The sequence below is a fragment of the Eleutherodactylus coqui genome, chromosome 2, assembly GCF_035609145.1.
Source record: "Eleutherodactylus coqui strain aEleCoq1 chromosome 2, aEleCoq1.hap1, whole genome shotgun sequence".
Classification (NCBI taxonomy): Eukaryota; Metazoa; Chordata; class Amphibia; order Anura; family Eleutherodactylidae; genus Eleutherodactylus; species Eleutherodactylus coqui.
In genome coordinates this window covers 51,152,909-51,170,421 of record NC_089838.1, presented here as the reverse complement: position 1 = coordinate 51,170,421, position 17,513 = coordinate 51,152,909, and the positions used below count along the sequence as shown (strand labels likewise).

General features: G+C 41.8%; 1 protein-coding gene and 1 long non-coding RNA gene across 4 annotated transcripts in view; one reads left to right on the top strand and one right to left on the bottom strand.

Moving 5' to 3' along the window:
* Positions 1-17,513, bottom strand: part of IQSEC3 (IQ motif and Sec7 domain ArfGEF 3) — a 73,678-nt gene that overhangs the window by 22,290 nt on the left and 33,875 nt on the right. The window lies entirely within an intron of this gene.
* LOC136611364 (uncharacterized) overlaps positions 1-17,513 on the top strand; it is a 41,575-nt gene that overhangs the window by 15,571 nt on the left and 8,491 nt on the right. The window lies entirely within an intron of this gene.

The following is a 17,513-nucleotide window of genomic DNA, read 5'->3' as shown; positions in this document are numbered from 1 at the left end:
GAGATCTGGTAGAGGCTCGTAGCCTTCAGCCCCACATGGAGGTCAAATGGGTCAGACGTGAATCAGCCAGAACAATCACACAAGGAGACTTCGGGGTGGCATCATGCCCAGCGGAGGATGGGCAATGTGTCATCATTAATACTCAGAGCTGAGAGTATTAACCTTCTGGTCTGAACATCCATTCAGCTGAAATTACTTGCGGTATCAGTTAACACCAGAGGAGATGAGGCGCGGAGGGGAGAGAGATGTAGGCCAAAGCAGGGCTCAGGAAAAGTCGTTTTACGGGGATGGACGCCAGAAGGGTCCGTAAGATGGAAAGGGGACATCTACATACAGAACGGCATTACAGGGCACTGCCCACTGCAGGAGGTACATCGCCAGTATAGAAATGACCTTGTGTCTCCTCTCATTATCCGCACAACTAAAAAGGCCAACACATCCGCCACTCAGGAACCTGTAAAACTGACCACAACATTACTGGATACTATTTGTAGCAGCTTTTGATCATAGAATATGAAGAAAGAGGCAGTGTTATAGCAGTTATATTCTCGTATGTAGGAGCAGTATTATTGCAGTTATATTCTTGTACATAGGGAGCAGTATTATAGTGGTTATATTCTTGTACATAGGGAGCAGTATTATAGTAGTTATATTCTTGTATATAGGGGCAGTATTGTAGTAGCTATATTCTTGTACAGAGGAGTAGTATTATAGTAGTTATATTCTTGCACATAGGGGACAGTATTATAGTAGTTATATTCTTGCACATAGGGGACAGTATTATAGCAGTTATATTCTTGTACATAGGGAGCAATATTATAGTGGTTATATTCTTGTACATAGGAGGCAGTATTATAGTACCGTAGTTATATTCTTGTACATAGGAGCAGTATTATAGTAGTTCTATTCTTGTACATAGGAGCAGTATTATAGTAGTTCTATTCTTGTACATAGGAGGCAGTATTATAGTAGTTATATTCTTGTACATAGGAGGCAGTATTATAGTAGTTATATTCTTGTACATAGGAGCAGTATTATAGTAGTTCTATTCTTGTACACAGGGGGCAGTATTATAGTGGTTATATTCTTGTCCATAGGGAGCAGTATTATAGTAGTTATATTCTTGTACATAGGGGGCAGTATTATAGTAGTTATATACTTGTACATAGGGGGCAGTATTATAGTGGTTATATTCTTGTCATAGGAAGCAGTATTATAGTGGTTACATTCTTGTACATAGGAGGCCGTATTATTGTAGTTATATTCTTGTACATAGGAGGCCGTATTATTGTAGTTATATTCTTGTACATAGGGGACAGTATTATAGTAGTTATATTCTTGTACATAGGGAGCAGTATTATAGTGCTTAAATTCTTGTACATAGGGGGCAGTATTATAGTGGTTATATTCTTGTCCATAGGGAGCAGTATTATAGTAGTTATATTCTTGCACATAGGGGGCAGTATTATAGTAGTTATATTCTTGTACATATGAGGCAGTATTATAGTGGTTACATTCTTGTACATAGGAGGCCGTATTATTGTAGTTATATTCTTGTAAATAGGGAGCAGTATTAAAGTAGTTATATTCTTGTACATAGGGGGCAGTAATATAGTAGTTATATTTTTGTACATAGAGGGCAGTATTATAGTAGTTATATTCTTGTACATAGGGAGCAGTATTATAGAAGTTGTATTCTTGTACATAGGAGCAGTATTATAGAAGTTGTATTCTTGTACATAGGAGCAGTATTATAGTGGTTCTATTCTTGTACATATGAGGCAGTATTATAGTGGTTATATTCTTGTACATAGGAAGCCGTATTATTGCAGTTATATTCTTGTACATAGGGAGCAGTATTATAGTAGTTATATTCTTGTACATAGAGGGCAGTATTATAGTAGTTATATTCTTGTTCGTAGGGGACAGTATTATAGTAGTTGTATTCTTGTACATAGGAGCAGTATTATTGTAGTTGTATTCTTGTACATAGGAGCAGTATTATTGTAGTTATATTCTTGTACATAGGGGGCAGTATTATAGTAGTTATATTTTTGTACATAGGGAGCAGTTTTATAATAGTTATACACAGGAGACAGTATTATAGTAGTTATATTCTTGCACATATGTGGTAGTATTATAGTAGTTCTATTCTTGTACATAGGAGCAGCATTTTAGTAGTTATATTCTTGTACATAAGGAGCAGTATTATAATAGTTATACACAGGAGACAGTATTATAGTAGTTATGTTCTTGTATATAGGGGGGCAGTATTATAGTAGTCATATTCTTGTCCATAGGGAGCAGTATTTTAGTAGTTATATTCTTGTACATAGGGGGCAGTATAATAGTAGTTGCATTCTTGTCTGACATTAGCTGAGAGCAGTTATATCTTTCACCCTTGGGCAACTTCTACAATGCATTTATCAACAGGTGGTGACACCGAGTACAGAGAATGCAAAACCTATTTCACACAACGTCTACACTGCATTCGCTCCGGCAGGGATGTGAGTATCAGCTGTAAGCGGAGTGGTTCTTTAAAATGAAGTGACTGAAATTTGCCCTGTGTGCCGAGCAGACTTTGGCTTGGCTGTACACAGCAAAGCAGCTGGCAGACTGCATTAGTGTTACATCTCTGAGCCTGAGGATATTCGGCTGAGGGGGCCGGGTAAAAAGGAGGGGTATTTAAACGGCAACTGTGAAGTCCTTGCTTTTCTTGTGCCCAGGGCAGATCAGGATGAGACGGATTTGCTGACAGGGCAATGAGGCGGAAAGTAAAAATGCTAAAGTGAGAATGAGAAAAGGGGAAATAGGCAAGAGTCATGCAACGTCAGGAGCCCGGCTCATCCACGCTGTGTCACGGACAGTTTATATGTGGATGTGGATGTCTGCAGCTTGAGGTAGATCAGTAACTCTTCTATTTCTGTATCTGCAGATGATGCATAGGCCCACTGCTCCTGTCCTGTACACACAACCCCAATTCCCAAAAAGTTGGGTTGCTGTCTCAAATGCAAAAAAAATGTAAAAAGGAAAAAAAAAAGAGTGCAATGATTCCAAAATCTCATCTAACCATATTGTATCCACAACGGAACACATGTCAGAGGGAAAGGGGGACATTGTTCCATTGAATTAAAAAAAATAACTCATTTAGAAGTTGATCGAGGCAATGCATCTCACAAAAGTTGGGCGGCACCATGACTACCATTGTGTAGCATCCACTCTTCTGGGAAGTGAGGAGACCAATTGCCTGAGTTTTGGGAGAGGAATGTTGTCTCCTTCTTGTCTGATGTAGGATTCTGGCTGCTCCACAGTCCTCGGTCGTCTTTGCCGGATTTTCCATTTCATAATGTGCCAAGTGTTTCCTATTGGTGGACGGTCTGGACTGCAGGCGGCCGGTTCACCCCCGAACACTTCTGTGAACCCATGCTGTTGTGATGGATGCAAAATGTGGTTTAGCATAGTCTTGCTGATATATACAAGGCCTTCCCTGAAAGAGACATTGTCTGGATGGAGCATATGTTGTTCTACAACCTCTATACATGGCTCAGCATTGATAGTGCCTGTCAGGATGTGTAAGTGCCCAAGCCAAAAATAATTTCACATTTTGTTTCATCTGACCACAGAACAGTTTTCCATTTTGCCTCAGTCCGTTATAAATGAGCTTTGGCCCAGAGAAGACACCGGTGTTTCTAGATTGTGCTAATATATGGCTTCTTCTCTGCATGATACAGCTGTAACTTGTATTTGTGGATTGTACAGAGAACTGTGCTCACAGACAATGATTTCTGGAAGTATTCCTGAGCCCATGCAGGGATTACAGAATCACGCCCCTATATAATGCAGCAGCTCCTGAGGGCTCGTAGATCTCCAGCATACAATATTGACTGTCAGCCTTGTCCGTCATGCATGAATTTCTCCACAGTCTCTGAATCTTTTGATCATATTATGTACTGTAGATGATGGGATATTCAAGGTTTTTACAATTTTACATTGAGGAACATTTTTTCTGAAATTGTTATACAATTTTTAGATGCAGTTTTTCACAGATCAGTGAACCTCTGACCATCTTTGCTTCTGAGAGACTCTGCCTCTCTAACATGTTCTTTTTATATAGTCGTATGACTTAGAAAATTGACCCTCCAGCTGTTTTTCACTAGTATTACTTACTTTACCAGCCTTTGGTTAAATCTGTCAACTTTTGTGAGGTGTGTTGCTGCCATCAATCTCTAAATGTGCTAATTTTCAAATGATGAAATAGAAAAGTGTCTCCCTTTCCCCTTTTGATATGTGTTATACTGTATATTCTATGGTAAATAAAATATGGTTACATGGGATTTCCAAATAATTGAATTACATTTTATATAGCGCTCAACATTTTTTAAATTGGGGTTGTAAATATACACACTACACAGTAATCCCATGATTGTACTACACAATAATGCAATGCAGCAAAGAACACAGCATTAACAGAGCTTGAATGATTCCAGCAGCAGCCTGCAGAAATGTGAATGCAGCTGTGGATGTGACTAGAGCAGAGAGCAGAATGTAATGCAAACTACAGTAAGTCAAAGACAGGTTTACTTTTTTCAGGTATTCCATAAAGTGTGATATTCTATCCAAAACTGAATATACCATCCATGATAGGTATACACCCACACACTGTATATATCAGCTGGCAGACACATAAAGAATACGGATACACAATAACACACAGAGACACCAGACAGTTTTCATGCATATATCGAAGCAGATTTATTGAAGATTACATAAGAATGGTATATATACTTATATTAGTTCACAGCATCAAGCAGGTGGGGGGAAGTGCACTAAGCAAGCAGCATGGTATATATGTAATGTCGTATATATTCCACTATATTGTATTTTAGACCTTAGTATATAAGTTCTAGTAAAAGTTAATAAAGCGGTAGTTCCATTAAGACAACACATTTTGGGGGGGGATTGAAACTGGTTTGGTGATATGAAATGGAGAAGATATACAGTAGTTTACCTGCAGCGGCCACTACTGGAGAGATGTAGTATTACATTCGGCCATTCAAATAAATGACTGACCATGTGATGCAAGGACAGACTACATCCAGTTGAGAAAGGTTCCCTGGACAAATTAGACGAAAGCCAAACTGGACAATTCTGGCAGGACCGTACAACGCCCATGCGTTTATGGCGGCACCCCAACCTTTCTTATGATCCTATAGTACCCCTACCCCTCCCGGAGATAGACTGCCATCAGAGCTGTCTGTTGTGACTTTCTCTGCTGTCTGTAAAAGAAATAAATGCTCGGCTGCACCAAGTGTTCATGGGTCAGTGTTTGGCCGATGGTTATTGAAAGTGCATCGGCACCTTAAAAGCATTTTACCACTAAAAGACATTTCTCCCTATCCACAGGAGAGGGGATAAATGTCTGATTACTAAGGATCCGACGGCTAGAACCACCAGCATTCCCGAGAATCGTGAATGTGAATGGAGAGGTAGTACGCATGCATGACCACCACTTCATTCATCTTTATAGGACAGAGAAAGGGGGCCATGCACATCAATCTCCCTCCGTCCCATAGAGGTGAATGAAGCGGAGGACATTCATGCAGTGAAATTTCCAACCGTTAGGTGTACACAGCTCCAATGCAGACCAATATGTCTCTATGGTTACAGACTACCAACAAACCATGCAGTCGTGTGTTATTCATCTCCATCTCTCTCTTTTTGTGCTTTATATAGGAGGACGTTGAGCATTATAGCCTGCAGGAACAGACCACACATGGTTTTTTTGTAGTTTGCTCTGCACAGCAGCTGTAAACGAAAAACGGTGACAGATTTTTAAAATGTGCTTTTTAAAAATGCATTAAGTAGCTGCAAAAGTCTACATAGCCTTTGAGCATCAAGTATAGCTTAGTGTGTGGAAGCGAATCACTCAATGACAATATAAGAGTGGGTAAGAAACTTAGACTTAAGTATTATCTGTGAAGCTCATCTTGTAGCTAAGAGGGACGGCAGCCTTGACAGACTCATTCTAAGTACTGAAATACACATTACATAAAACATAATGAGCAGAAAACGAATGGTAAAAGCAGTAGCTTCAGTACTCCTTCTGGCCAGCAGGTGGAGCTGCTGAAGCACCACACTGGCTCTTCTCCATAATATATTACAGGCTACTCTAAGGCGGAGTGTGTATACGCAGCAATTATAACTGCACTGTATACAGTCTATAAATACACTGCGGGAAGATATTTGGATTATAGCACCGAAATAATAACTGCCATATAACACAACTGCTAAGATCCATGAGTGACAAAGAGCTGTACACTCCCAAAGCAGGATCAGACATCACAGGGTTAACTAGAACCTGAGTCTTAACCAAAACCTGAGAAAATCTGCAGGGAACGCACCTCCCCTGAGGTTAACTGTCTGTCACTGCCCTACATGTACAGTATCAGCTGAAAGCAGAGGCAGATATTTTATGGGAGGAGCCAATATTCATGAGAAAAACGATTTTGTGGCATATTCTCCAAGTGATGTCATCAATTCTAAGGTCTTATTCCAGAGGACATGGGGTAGGGAGCCTTGAGCAGGTTTCCACCTCACATACCTGCCTCCTATGTACAAGAATATAACTACAATAATGCTGCCCCCTATGTACAAGAATATAACTACTATAATACTGTCTACTATGTACGAGAATATAATTGCTATAATACTGCTCCCTATGTACAATTATATAACTACTATAATACTGCTGCCTATATACAAGAATATAACTACTATAATACTGACTCATATGTACAAGAATATAACTACTATAATACTGCCCCCTATGTACAAGACTATAACTACTATAATACTGCCTCCTATGTATAAGAATAGAACTACTATAATACTGCCCCCCCATGTACAAGAATAGAACTACTATAATACTGCTACCTATGTACAAGAATATAACTGCTATAATACTGCCCCTATGTACAAGAATAGAACTACTATAATAGTGCCCCCTATGTACAAGAATAGAACTACTATAATATTGCCCCCTATGTACAAGAATATAATTACTATAATACTGCCCCCTATGTATAAGAATATAACTACTATAATACTGCCCCTATATACAAGAATATAACTACTATAATACTGCTCCCTATGTACAAGAATATAACTACTATAATACTGCCCCTATGTAAAATATAACTACTGTAATACTGTTCCTATGTACAAGAATATAACTACCATAATACTGCTCCTATGTACAAGAATATAACTACTATAATATTGCTCCTACGTACAAGAACAGGGTATTATTGTATCTTGACGCCACCAGGAATTTCTGGTGGAGTCAAGACTGACAGGGGGGGTGACGCCCCCTCAACGTGATTGGCTGCAGTGCTACATCGGCGGCAGGTCCTGCATGCCCACTAAACTTCTTTACACAAGGCGTAGAGCGTGTGCCGCTGCTGCATCCGCACAGCCCCAGATGCAAGTGTGTTCCCTGGCGGCGCCACAGAAGGGATACCACTTTCCTTGTCACCTGTCAGCAGGGCAGTGGCGGTCAGGGATGACACACGCGGCCGCTGTCACTGAGCACACAGGTGGTGACGGAACACAGAGAGCATCGGTGGAACAGAGCACACAGCCGCAGGGCCCGACGGAGGCGTCAGCGCCGGTCAGGATGGAGTCGTGTGGCGGGGGGCGGCACGGAGCCTGGAGGTGGCAGGTGGCTGGTAAGTATGCGTGAAATGCTGGGCCACATGGAGCACAGACGCTGCAGCGGCTGGATTGATTTGTGCCTGCCCTGGAGGGTTAGGCAGAGAGTTACTTCACTTGTTACACTTACTTTATTACATGTAAATGCTGCCATGTTACAGCGGTACAATGGCAGCATTTACAGGTATTCAGGAACCTTCAGCCTAAGACTGCAGCGCTGGTACTCATCAATCCACAGTAGGCAGCTAGGACCTTCCACACTTGACCCCATCGGCAGCTAGGGATATGAGAGGGGCGTTCCTCCTGTCAAACCCCTAGCTTCCGGTGGTGTCAAGATACAATAATACCCAAAAATAGAACTAAAATAATACTGCTCCTATATAAAAGAATATAACTACTATAATACTGCCCCCTGTGTACAAGAATATAGCTTCTATAATACTGTGTCCTATGTACAAGACTATAACTACTATAATACTGTCCCCTATGTACAAGAATAGAACTACTATAATTCTGCCCCCTATGTACAAGAATATAACTACTATAATACTGCCTCCTATATACAAGAATATAACTATTATAATGCTGCCTCCTATGGACAAGAATAGAACTACAATAATACCGCTCCCCTATGGACAAGAATATAACTACTATAATACCACCTCCCTATGGACAAGAATAGAACTACTATAATACAGCACCCTATGGACAAGAATATAACTACTATAATACTACCCCCTATGGACAAGAATATAACTACTATAATACTGCCCTCCTATGTACAAGAATATAACTACTATAATACTGCCCTCCTATGTACAAGAATATAACTACTATAAGGGCTTCCACACACTAGCGTTTGCGTTTTTTGTTAACGCGATTGTCAATGAGACTTTCTAATGTTAAAAACGCAACAAAACGCAATGCACCAAAAACGCAAGTTGCATTGCGTTGCGTTGCATTTTTAACATTAGAAAGTCCCATAGACAATCACGTTAACAAAAAACGCAAACGCAAGTGTGTGGGAGCCCTAACACTGCTCCTATATACAAGAATATAGCTACTATAATACCGCTCCTTATGTATGAGAGTATAACTCCTACAATACTGCCCCTATTGAAAAGATTGAATTACAAATGAAGACTTTTAGATGTGTCTGGAGTTGCTCCATAAAGTACTGAGCTGAATTCTCATGAATATCGGTCCATCAGAAAACAGCCGCCCTGACTGGTCGGTGTTCCGCCATCTTAATAAAAGTTTTCACCACTTTTTCATCAGTGCATCCAGAAAAGCGTGATAAAGCTGGTCCGTAGAGAAAGAAATTACTGAGCGCTGTGACATTACACTCTGCAGGTCTCTGTCCTAATGGGATGGAGTTGCAAGCACTGCAAAGGGTCCTGATCCGGGGTGGGGGCTGTGTGAGCAGACGCCTTGACACGATGCTCCGCTCACACACCTTTGGGCTCTGCTGAAATGCTGCTTCCCTGGGAGTGGGGATCCAGAGTGGGGAACGTCAGTGCCTGGGCCTGTGCAATGACAAACAGCAGCATGTTAGGGGGAGTCAGAGAAGAAGAAAAAAAATAAAAAAAATCAGCTATCTGTCTTGTCAATGCAGCAACCGATAACATGCTGTTGTTTGTCAGTCCAATATAGGGTCTGGGGTCTCCATAAGGCATAGACCCTGCACTGATATACAGAATATTCCATAGGTGAAGGATTGGATACAACATAAATAACGGAACGACAAAACTATTTACACAATTCCATCTAAAGGGAGCATAACAAAATTATAGGACTACTCCAATGTCACCTCTCTTACAGCTCATGGTGGAGCGCACGGGTCATGTTCTCTGTACCCAATGCTGGGTAATGCAATGCGCATCAACTGTAAGGAGTGGCAGAGGAACAGGAGTGACAACAACTTAGAGGGCAATGAAAAATAGTTTGTCACATTTGAGCTACATACTAATAACTACTAAGTACAATAAAATAGTTACTATAATACTGCCCCCTATATACAAGGATATAACGACAATAATACTTCCCACTATGTACAAGAATATAACTACTATAAGACTTACTCCTATGTACAGGAATATAACTACTATAATACTTCCCTCTATGTACAAGAATATAATTACTATTATACTGCCCCCTATGTACAAGAATATAACTACTATAATACTTCCCCCTATGTACAATACAACTACTATGATACTGCGTCCTATGTACAAGAATATACCTTTTATAATACTTCCCCCTAAGTACAAGAATATATCTACTATAATACTTCCCCCTATGTATAAGAATTAGAGATGTACGAGCACGCTCATCTAAGGCTGCTACTCGATCGAGTAGCAGTCTTATCGAGTAACTGTGTACTCACCCGAGCAGCATGCGGGGGGGGGGGGGGGGGCTCCTATGTACAAGAATATAACTACTATAATACTGCTCCTATGTACAAGAATATAACTACTATAATACTGCTCCTATGTACAAGAATATAACTACTACAATACTGCCCTCTATGTACATGATTATAACTACTATAATACTGCCCTCTATGTACAAGAATACAACTACTATAATACTGCCTCCTATGTACAAGAATATAACTACTATAATACTGCCTCCTATGTACAAGAATATAACTACTATAATACTGTCCTCTATGCACAAGAATATAACTAGTATAATACTGCCTCCTATGTACAAGATTATAACTACTATAATACTGCCCTCTATGTACAAGAATACAACTACTATAATACTGCCCCCTATGTACAAGATTATAACTACTATGATACTGCCCCTATGTACAAGAATATAGCTACTATAATATTACCCTATCTACAAGAATATAACTACTATAATACTGTCCCCATGTACAAGAATATAACTACTGTAATACTGCTTCCTATGTACAAGAATATAACTACTATAATACTGCCTCCTATGTACAAGTATATAACTACTATAATACTGCCCCCCTATGTACAAGAATATAACTACTATAATACTGCTCCTTATGTACAAGAATATAACTACTATAATACTGCTCCTATGTACAAGAATATAGCTACTATAATACTGCCCCCCTATGTACAAGAATATAACTACTACAATACTGCCTCCTATGTACAAGAATATAACTTCTATAATACTGCTCCCTGTGTACAAGAATATAACTACTCTAATACTGCCTCCTATGTACAAGTACTAAGTTGACAAGATAGTTAATAGATTCCACATGGCCTCTGTATTACATAGTATACTGTTATACACCGGTGCGATATATGTAGATATGCACAGTTATTCTGAGGGGAGCACTTCACGGTATGGCAAGAACCGCTCTGCTCTTCCTGGAAACTGAATACAATGTAATAAAGATGATGGAGGGCGGGTTGCGGTGTACGAGGAGTGTGATGTGGGACGTTGGATGTGGCAGGATCATCGTTGCGCCCTTTGGTGCAGCCAGCGCTCTACTTAATATGTATAGGAATTCTGGGGAACATTTGGGCAGTGACGGCGACCCATAAAGATACATCAGAGGTGTCTGCATTCTAACGCGGAAAGGTCAGAAGGAGCCTTATTACTGTTCCAAGATCACAGAGAGGCAGCAGCACAGAGCATTTCAGGAAACACTTGTGGGGGCAGCGAGATGGAATCAGGGAGGACGGGTCATGGGTCTGATCTGTGGGGAGGGGGGGGGACATAAATCACATGATGGAAGGAGCTAATTTCAGGAAGAGTCACATTGGTCCCTTTCCACAATCACTGATTAATGTCATATGCAATCAATAAGTTATAAGTTGTGGGGAAACTGCCCATCAGGTACGACCTATACATAGTATAACAAAGAGGCTAGCGGCATGCTGAAAGTTGTAGTGCTGCAGCAGCAGTATCTACACTTCTCTGCCTTTGGCTCCACCGTTAGATCCGCACTCTTCTTCATTATAGCCTTCTCTGAGAAATCTAGCTGACCCCGTTCTCTCGCAGAAGCTGCTGAGCTCGGTGTTCTCTGTCTCGGAGGAGTCTTATATGGCGGAATCTCTGCTACTGCGCTCTCCACCTCCTCATCACACAAAGCTGTCTCTTCCTCGGGCGCATCGCATGGGGCTGTCTCTTCCTCAGGCGCATCTCTTTGGGCTGTCTCTTCCTCGGGCGCATCTCTTTGGGCTCCCGGATCCCACCAGGTGTTGTTAGAGTCTCTCATGAGGATATTTAATGGTTCGTTAGCGCAGCTTTTTCCAGGTTAATTACACGATACAGAAGGAAAATCAAGTGTAATTTTATGCAGAGGAAACCAAGCAAACGGCACCAGATTAACCCCCTCCTCTCCACACACACACACACACACACACACACGAGTAAATGTTGGATCTACCCCTCACTTTAGGGGGTGCGGGCTGGTGATGCATTACTAGGCTTCAGTATAGGAAGACCCCTGCAAGGCAGACTGGAGTGCCCCAAGGGCCCCTCTGCAACTGTGTGGCCCTATAATAATCACGTGTTCCCGAACAGAGTGGCGCTCCGATGTGCTATTATAAGATCACACAGATGTAAAATTTTGGACCGATGTATACGATAATAGAAAGATCACGCCTGGCAGCTGAAATATTCCCGCACGAATTGACCTTATGGTCACACAAAATCTGCAGCACTTTACAGGACCGCCATTGTTAATGAGATTTCAGTAATTCTCATCCAGACGCTGCAATGCTTTCGGATCTGCGGTGCGGATTGTAAAACCACATGTCAATTTATGAGGCGGATTTTCACCACATTTCATCTCTTTAGATGACAGACTGAAGTCCGTATCAAAATCTACAGTGGATGTACCGCAACGTATGAAGAAGCCCCAAAAGGTATGCTCATGTGGCGGAAATTCTGGGGCGATTTCCACCTCAAAAACGGTGTCAAGATCTGCAGCTTTCTGCCGAGGCTTTTGGAGTGGATCCACACGCAGAATTTGCCCTATCAATGGGCAGACCCGCGGGTGGAATTTCAATGTGGAGACGAGCGTTTCCACATTAAGTAGTGACATGTCACTTCTTAAAGAAGAAACTCGCAGAAATGTGATTGTCCAAGTCCAAATTCCGTATATGGATTTTGCCCATTGACAGGGCAAATGCAATATGCAGATTTGCGCAAAAAACATGACAGAGGCACGGATTTTGATGCGGCTTTATGAAGTGGTAATGCCATGTGAACATACCCTTAAGGGTGTGCTGACACACCGAAATCCATGTCAGATAAAGCCGGCGCAGATGTCAATGGAACACTATGGCAGGCAGCTGGTTGTTATGCATGGATTTTTGCTGCATATCCATACGAGGACTTTAGTTGCATTTAGCGGCCCTGATGTCGCGGCGAGAAGCCCCACCCTCTGCGGCTCAGGACCCAGCCACAAGGGGGACATGTGGAAAGAGCAGACTGGCTGAGTGCTGGGACTGATAAGTCCTTATTCCCTGCCACAGACCAGTGGCAGGAAATGGGGCGATGATGGTCGCAGGACACCATTTTGTTGAAGCTTCATGTGAAGCTGCTGGAGGAGACTCTGCCTCTGAGATGATGCGGGTGGTGTTGTGGCTAGCGTGTCACTGCCCATTAGAATTGCCTCACAATAAGGCCAATGCACAGTATCAGGCTAGGCCTTGGAAGGTGTCAGTCAGGAGAAGGGGGCCAAGACATCTCCAAGACATTAGATAGATATACGATGAAGCACAGTGAGGACCGTCAGCAGGAAGGGGATTACATTTGGCATAACAGTGACATCACGAAGAACTGGACGTCCCTCAAGAATTCATGAAAAGACCAGAAGAACATTAGTCTGAGAGGCCGCCAGCAACATTAAAGGAGCTGCAGGAGTTTCTGGCAAGTACTGGTTGTGCAGTCATGTGACACAATCTCCCCTACTCTTCATATGTCTGGGCTGTGGAGTGGGGAAGGGTGGGGGGCGCGCAAGACGGAAGCCTTATCTAACAAAGAAGAACATCCAAGCCTGGCCATGTTCTGCCAAAACCTCCATCCTGTCTCTCAGAAGTCTGTGGAGAACGTGTTCTGTCTGATAAATCCGAGGGGCAACTTGTTGGCCAGAATTCTAGAAGGGATGTCATGCGCAAAACCAACACTGCCATCACCAGAAAATCCCCAACCCGCAGTGATGATGGTGGGGGGCAGGCAGCATTATGTGTGGGGCTGTTCTGCTGGAACTGGGGCTTTAGTCAAGAGGGAGTGGATTATGAACAGTCCCAAATATCAGTCCATTTTGGCCCCAAACCTTCAGGCCTTAGCTAAAAAGCTGAAGATTAAGAGGAGTTTCACTTTTTAGCAGGACAAAGACCAAAGGCAGACCCCCAAATCACCAAAAGGATGGCTTCACCAGAAGATCGAAGTTTTGGAATGGCCCAGCCAGAGCCCAGACCTGAATCCCAGTGATGATCTGTGGGTGACCTGAAGAGGGTGCTACACATCTGACAGATTTGGAGCGCTTTTGCAAGGAAGAGTGGGCAAGGATTGCCAAGTTAATAGACACCGCCCCCTAAGTGATTTCAGTTTGTTCTCCAATGGAATTGTACAGATAACGGGACACACTGGAGGTGGAAATAAATCAGAAATGATTCTTTTTAACATGACAAAAACCTGGCATTTTAACAGGGATGTGTAGACATTTTATAGCTACTATGTGGTAGTTATAACATTTAACCCCTTACCACCACAGGTCCTACATCCTGAGTGTGCGGGTTTGTATAGTGGGAGTAGGATCGCGAGCTGATCCCACTACATTCAAGGCGGGTACCGGCTGACAGCAGACACCCACCTGCTCCAGCCACAAACAGCTGGTATTACATTTAACTGTATGAGCGATCAAGTGTTCACAAGTTCAAGTCCTCTATGGGGACTAGAAGAGCAAATGTAAAAAAATAAGTAAAAAAAAAAAAGTGTTATTAATTATTGTAAAAAATATAAGTTAATAAATAATAAAAGAAACACATTAATTATCTCCCACAGTGATCGTTGTCAGAATAAAATACAACGCCAGAATTTCACTTTTTTTGGTCACTCTGACACCAAGAAAAAAATGTAATAAAAAGTAATCAAAAAGTCATATATACTCCAAAATGTCAGAAGCTGAGAGTTACAGATTAGTAGGAGAAGGTGTGTCAGCAGTACTGAGTATTTAACGGGAGCTATTCTTCTGTCAAATTACAGACTCAGGGCTCACTTAAGTGGGTGTAAATTTTTCATTTTGTGAATATGCAACATATTCATGGAACAAAAACTGCCTATTTCATGTGTATTTTGGCCCTTCTGTGAAGTTTTTGTGCGCATAAAAGCGCAAAAAAAACCCCATAAAAGGGCCCATTGTTTTCATGCTTAAATTTACAATGAATACGCAGGGCTCCTGCACACTTGCACTTGTACATTCATTTATATGGCAGACGTGAATGAATGAATGAATCCATTGAAATAATCGGTTCTATTCACTGCATATTATGCGCATAAATACACTGCACAATTACACCTGTGTGAATGAGTCCTAAGGCCTTATCCACAGGAGCATTTCTGAGTTCAGTACGTGAAAAAATAGACAGATTGTAATGCTTGTATATGTCCGCATGACATCATTATGTGTTGCATATGTCCATTTTTCACGTCTGTGTGTGCACCATGTGTCAAACCTTTGTCCAAGAAGCTGGACCAGAATACGAAACGCTGTGATTTCTTTACAAAACAAGACACGTTTGTACAGTCCCATTAACTGTAATGGGTCAGTGCTCTGTCAATTGTGAATACGGACATTGTAAAATTCTTCATATGAATTGGCCTTTAGGCCTCCCTCACACAGGAGTTTGCAGAAACGCAATGTTTTTCAACGTCGCATTTACTGTGGTTTTAGCAGCGTTGTCATGCATTTTTGCCAAAACCCATTTTTGGCTGCGTTTTCAGCACAGCTAAGCCAAGGATGCTTTAAAAAAAATCAATACTCATCTAGCTGACACTGTCCAGGTCCCTGCCGCTGTCCTCCGGAGCTCCTGGCACTTATCATCACCGACAGAGGATCTTTTGCTAGTAATGGGGTTTGAAGACCCCACTTCCAGCAAGAGATTACTCTGATTACCTGAGCCCTCTGAGTGTCAGCAGGCTCAGCCAATCACAGCCAGCGCTGTATGCACCAATCACAGCCATTCACTGAACCAATGAGAGCAATCTCTCACTGGGAGGCAGGGATTAAAATCCCCATCACTAGCAATAGATGCTTTGTCGGTTTGACGAGTGCCCAGCAGCCTGCCCAGAGCTCCGGAGAATAGTGATTGCATGTAGCGCTGCCAAAAAACGTGGTACCAAGTTGTGCCACGTTTTCAGCAGTGCTGAAACCGCTGCCCATTCATCTCAGTTGGACGTGTACTACAGCGTTTAGCGCAGCGCTGAAAAGTCAGCACTAAATGCTGTACAAAAACGTCTGTGTGAGGGAGGCCTTAAAGTTTCATAGTGGAAGGAGAAAAGTCCTTAGCAGAGTATTTCAGTAGTGGAGTGTGCTCCTAACTTTGTAGAAGGCCATAAACAGAGTTACAAAGTGGAAGGAGCGTGGTCCGCAGCAGGTCACTGATATAAGGATGAGTATTCACAGTGATTACTAGTCGCTGCACCTCACATGATAAGTAGGGGCGGGGTCTATGAACACTTGTAGCCCAATATACACTGAAGGGCATGTATACTTTAGAAACCCATTTCCTTTTCACAGCTGCAATGCATCTATAATAAACATAAATCAACTCTGCAAACACTCTTGAAAAGATCCTACACTGTTTGGAGTATACAGCATCTATGCAGACCTATGTGTCTCAATGGTTAAAGACTACAAACAAAGACTATGTAGTCAGATCCTGCAGTAATGTTATTCTCTGCTGCTGTTCGGAGCAGTCTGTATTCTGTCATACAACATCCAGCAGACCTTGGATCTTCCCTGTTGTCCTGCCTGATTATTGGAATGCTCCGAATTCTATTTGGGGAATTGTAGTTTAACCCTTTCGTTACCAGCCTATTTTGTACCTTAAGGATCAAGCTGTTTTCATCGGCACATAGCAAGAGCCCTGACTCGCATATATAGCTGTATGAGGGCTTGTGGTTTTTTTGCACGGAGTTGTATATTTTGATGGGGTACATCTAAGGTGTTGTGGAACTTTTATTACAATTTTTTGGTGCAGAGAGAAATAATTTCCAGAAATTCCACCAGTGTTTTTGTAATCAGCATGATTACTGCGACAACAAGTTTATAAAGATTTTCTTTACAATTTTTGCACAATAAAAACACTTTTTGAAGAAAAACAATTGATTCTGCATCGCCGCATTCTAAGACCCATAAAATGTAACATTTTTTCTGGTAGGTTTGTTTCTTGTGGGAAGAGTTGTAGTTTTTATTGACACCAGTTTGAGGCACATGTGACTTTTGGATTGCTTTTTATTACGTTTTTGAGAGGCGGAGTAAAGAAAATAGTAATTTTTGACACTATTTTTTAATCCCTAAAGAGAACTTGAAGATGTGATCGTTTGATCACTAGGATAGTAAACTGCATTACTTATGCGGTGCATTCTACTAAGCCTATGACAGCAACCTATTAGACTCTGCCGGAGGCAATGCCTAATAGGCTAAATAACACGACAGAAATGGAGGCCTATGTCAGGCTTCCAGCTGCTGTGAGAACCCACAAGTACCTTGCAATCGCATTGTGGGGTTGCCGATGGGTGAAAGAAAGAGCTCTGTTATCTGCTTTCATGCTGCAGTTGCTATTGTAACA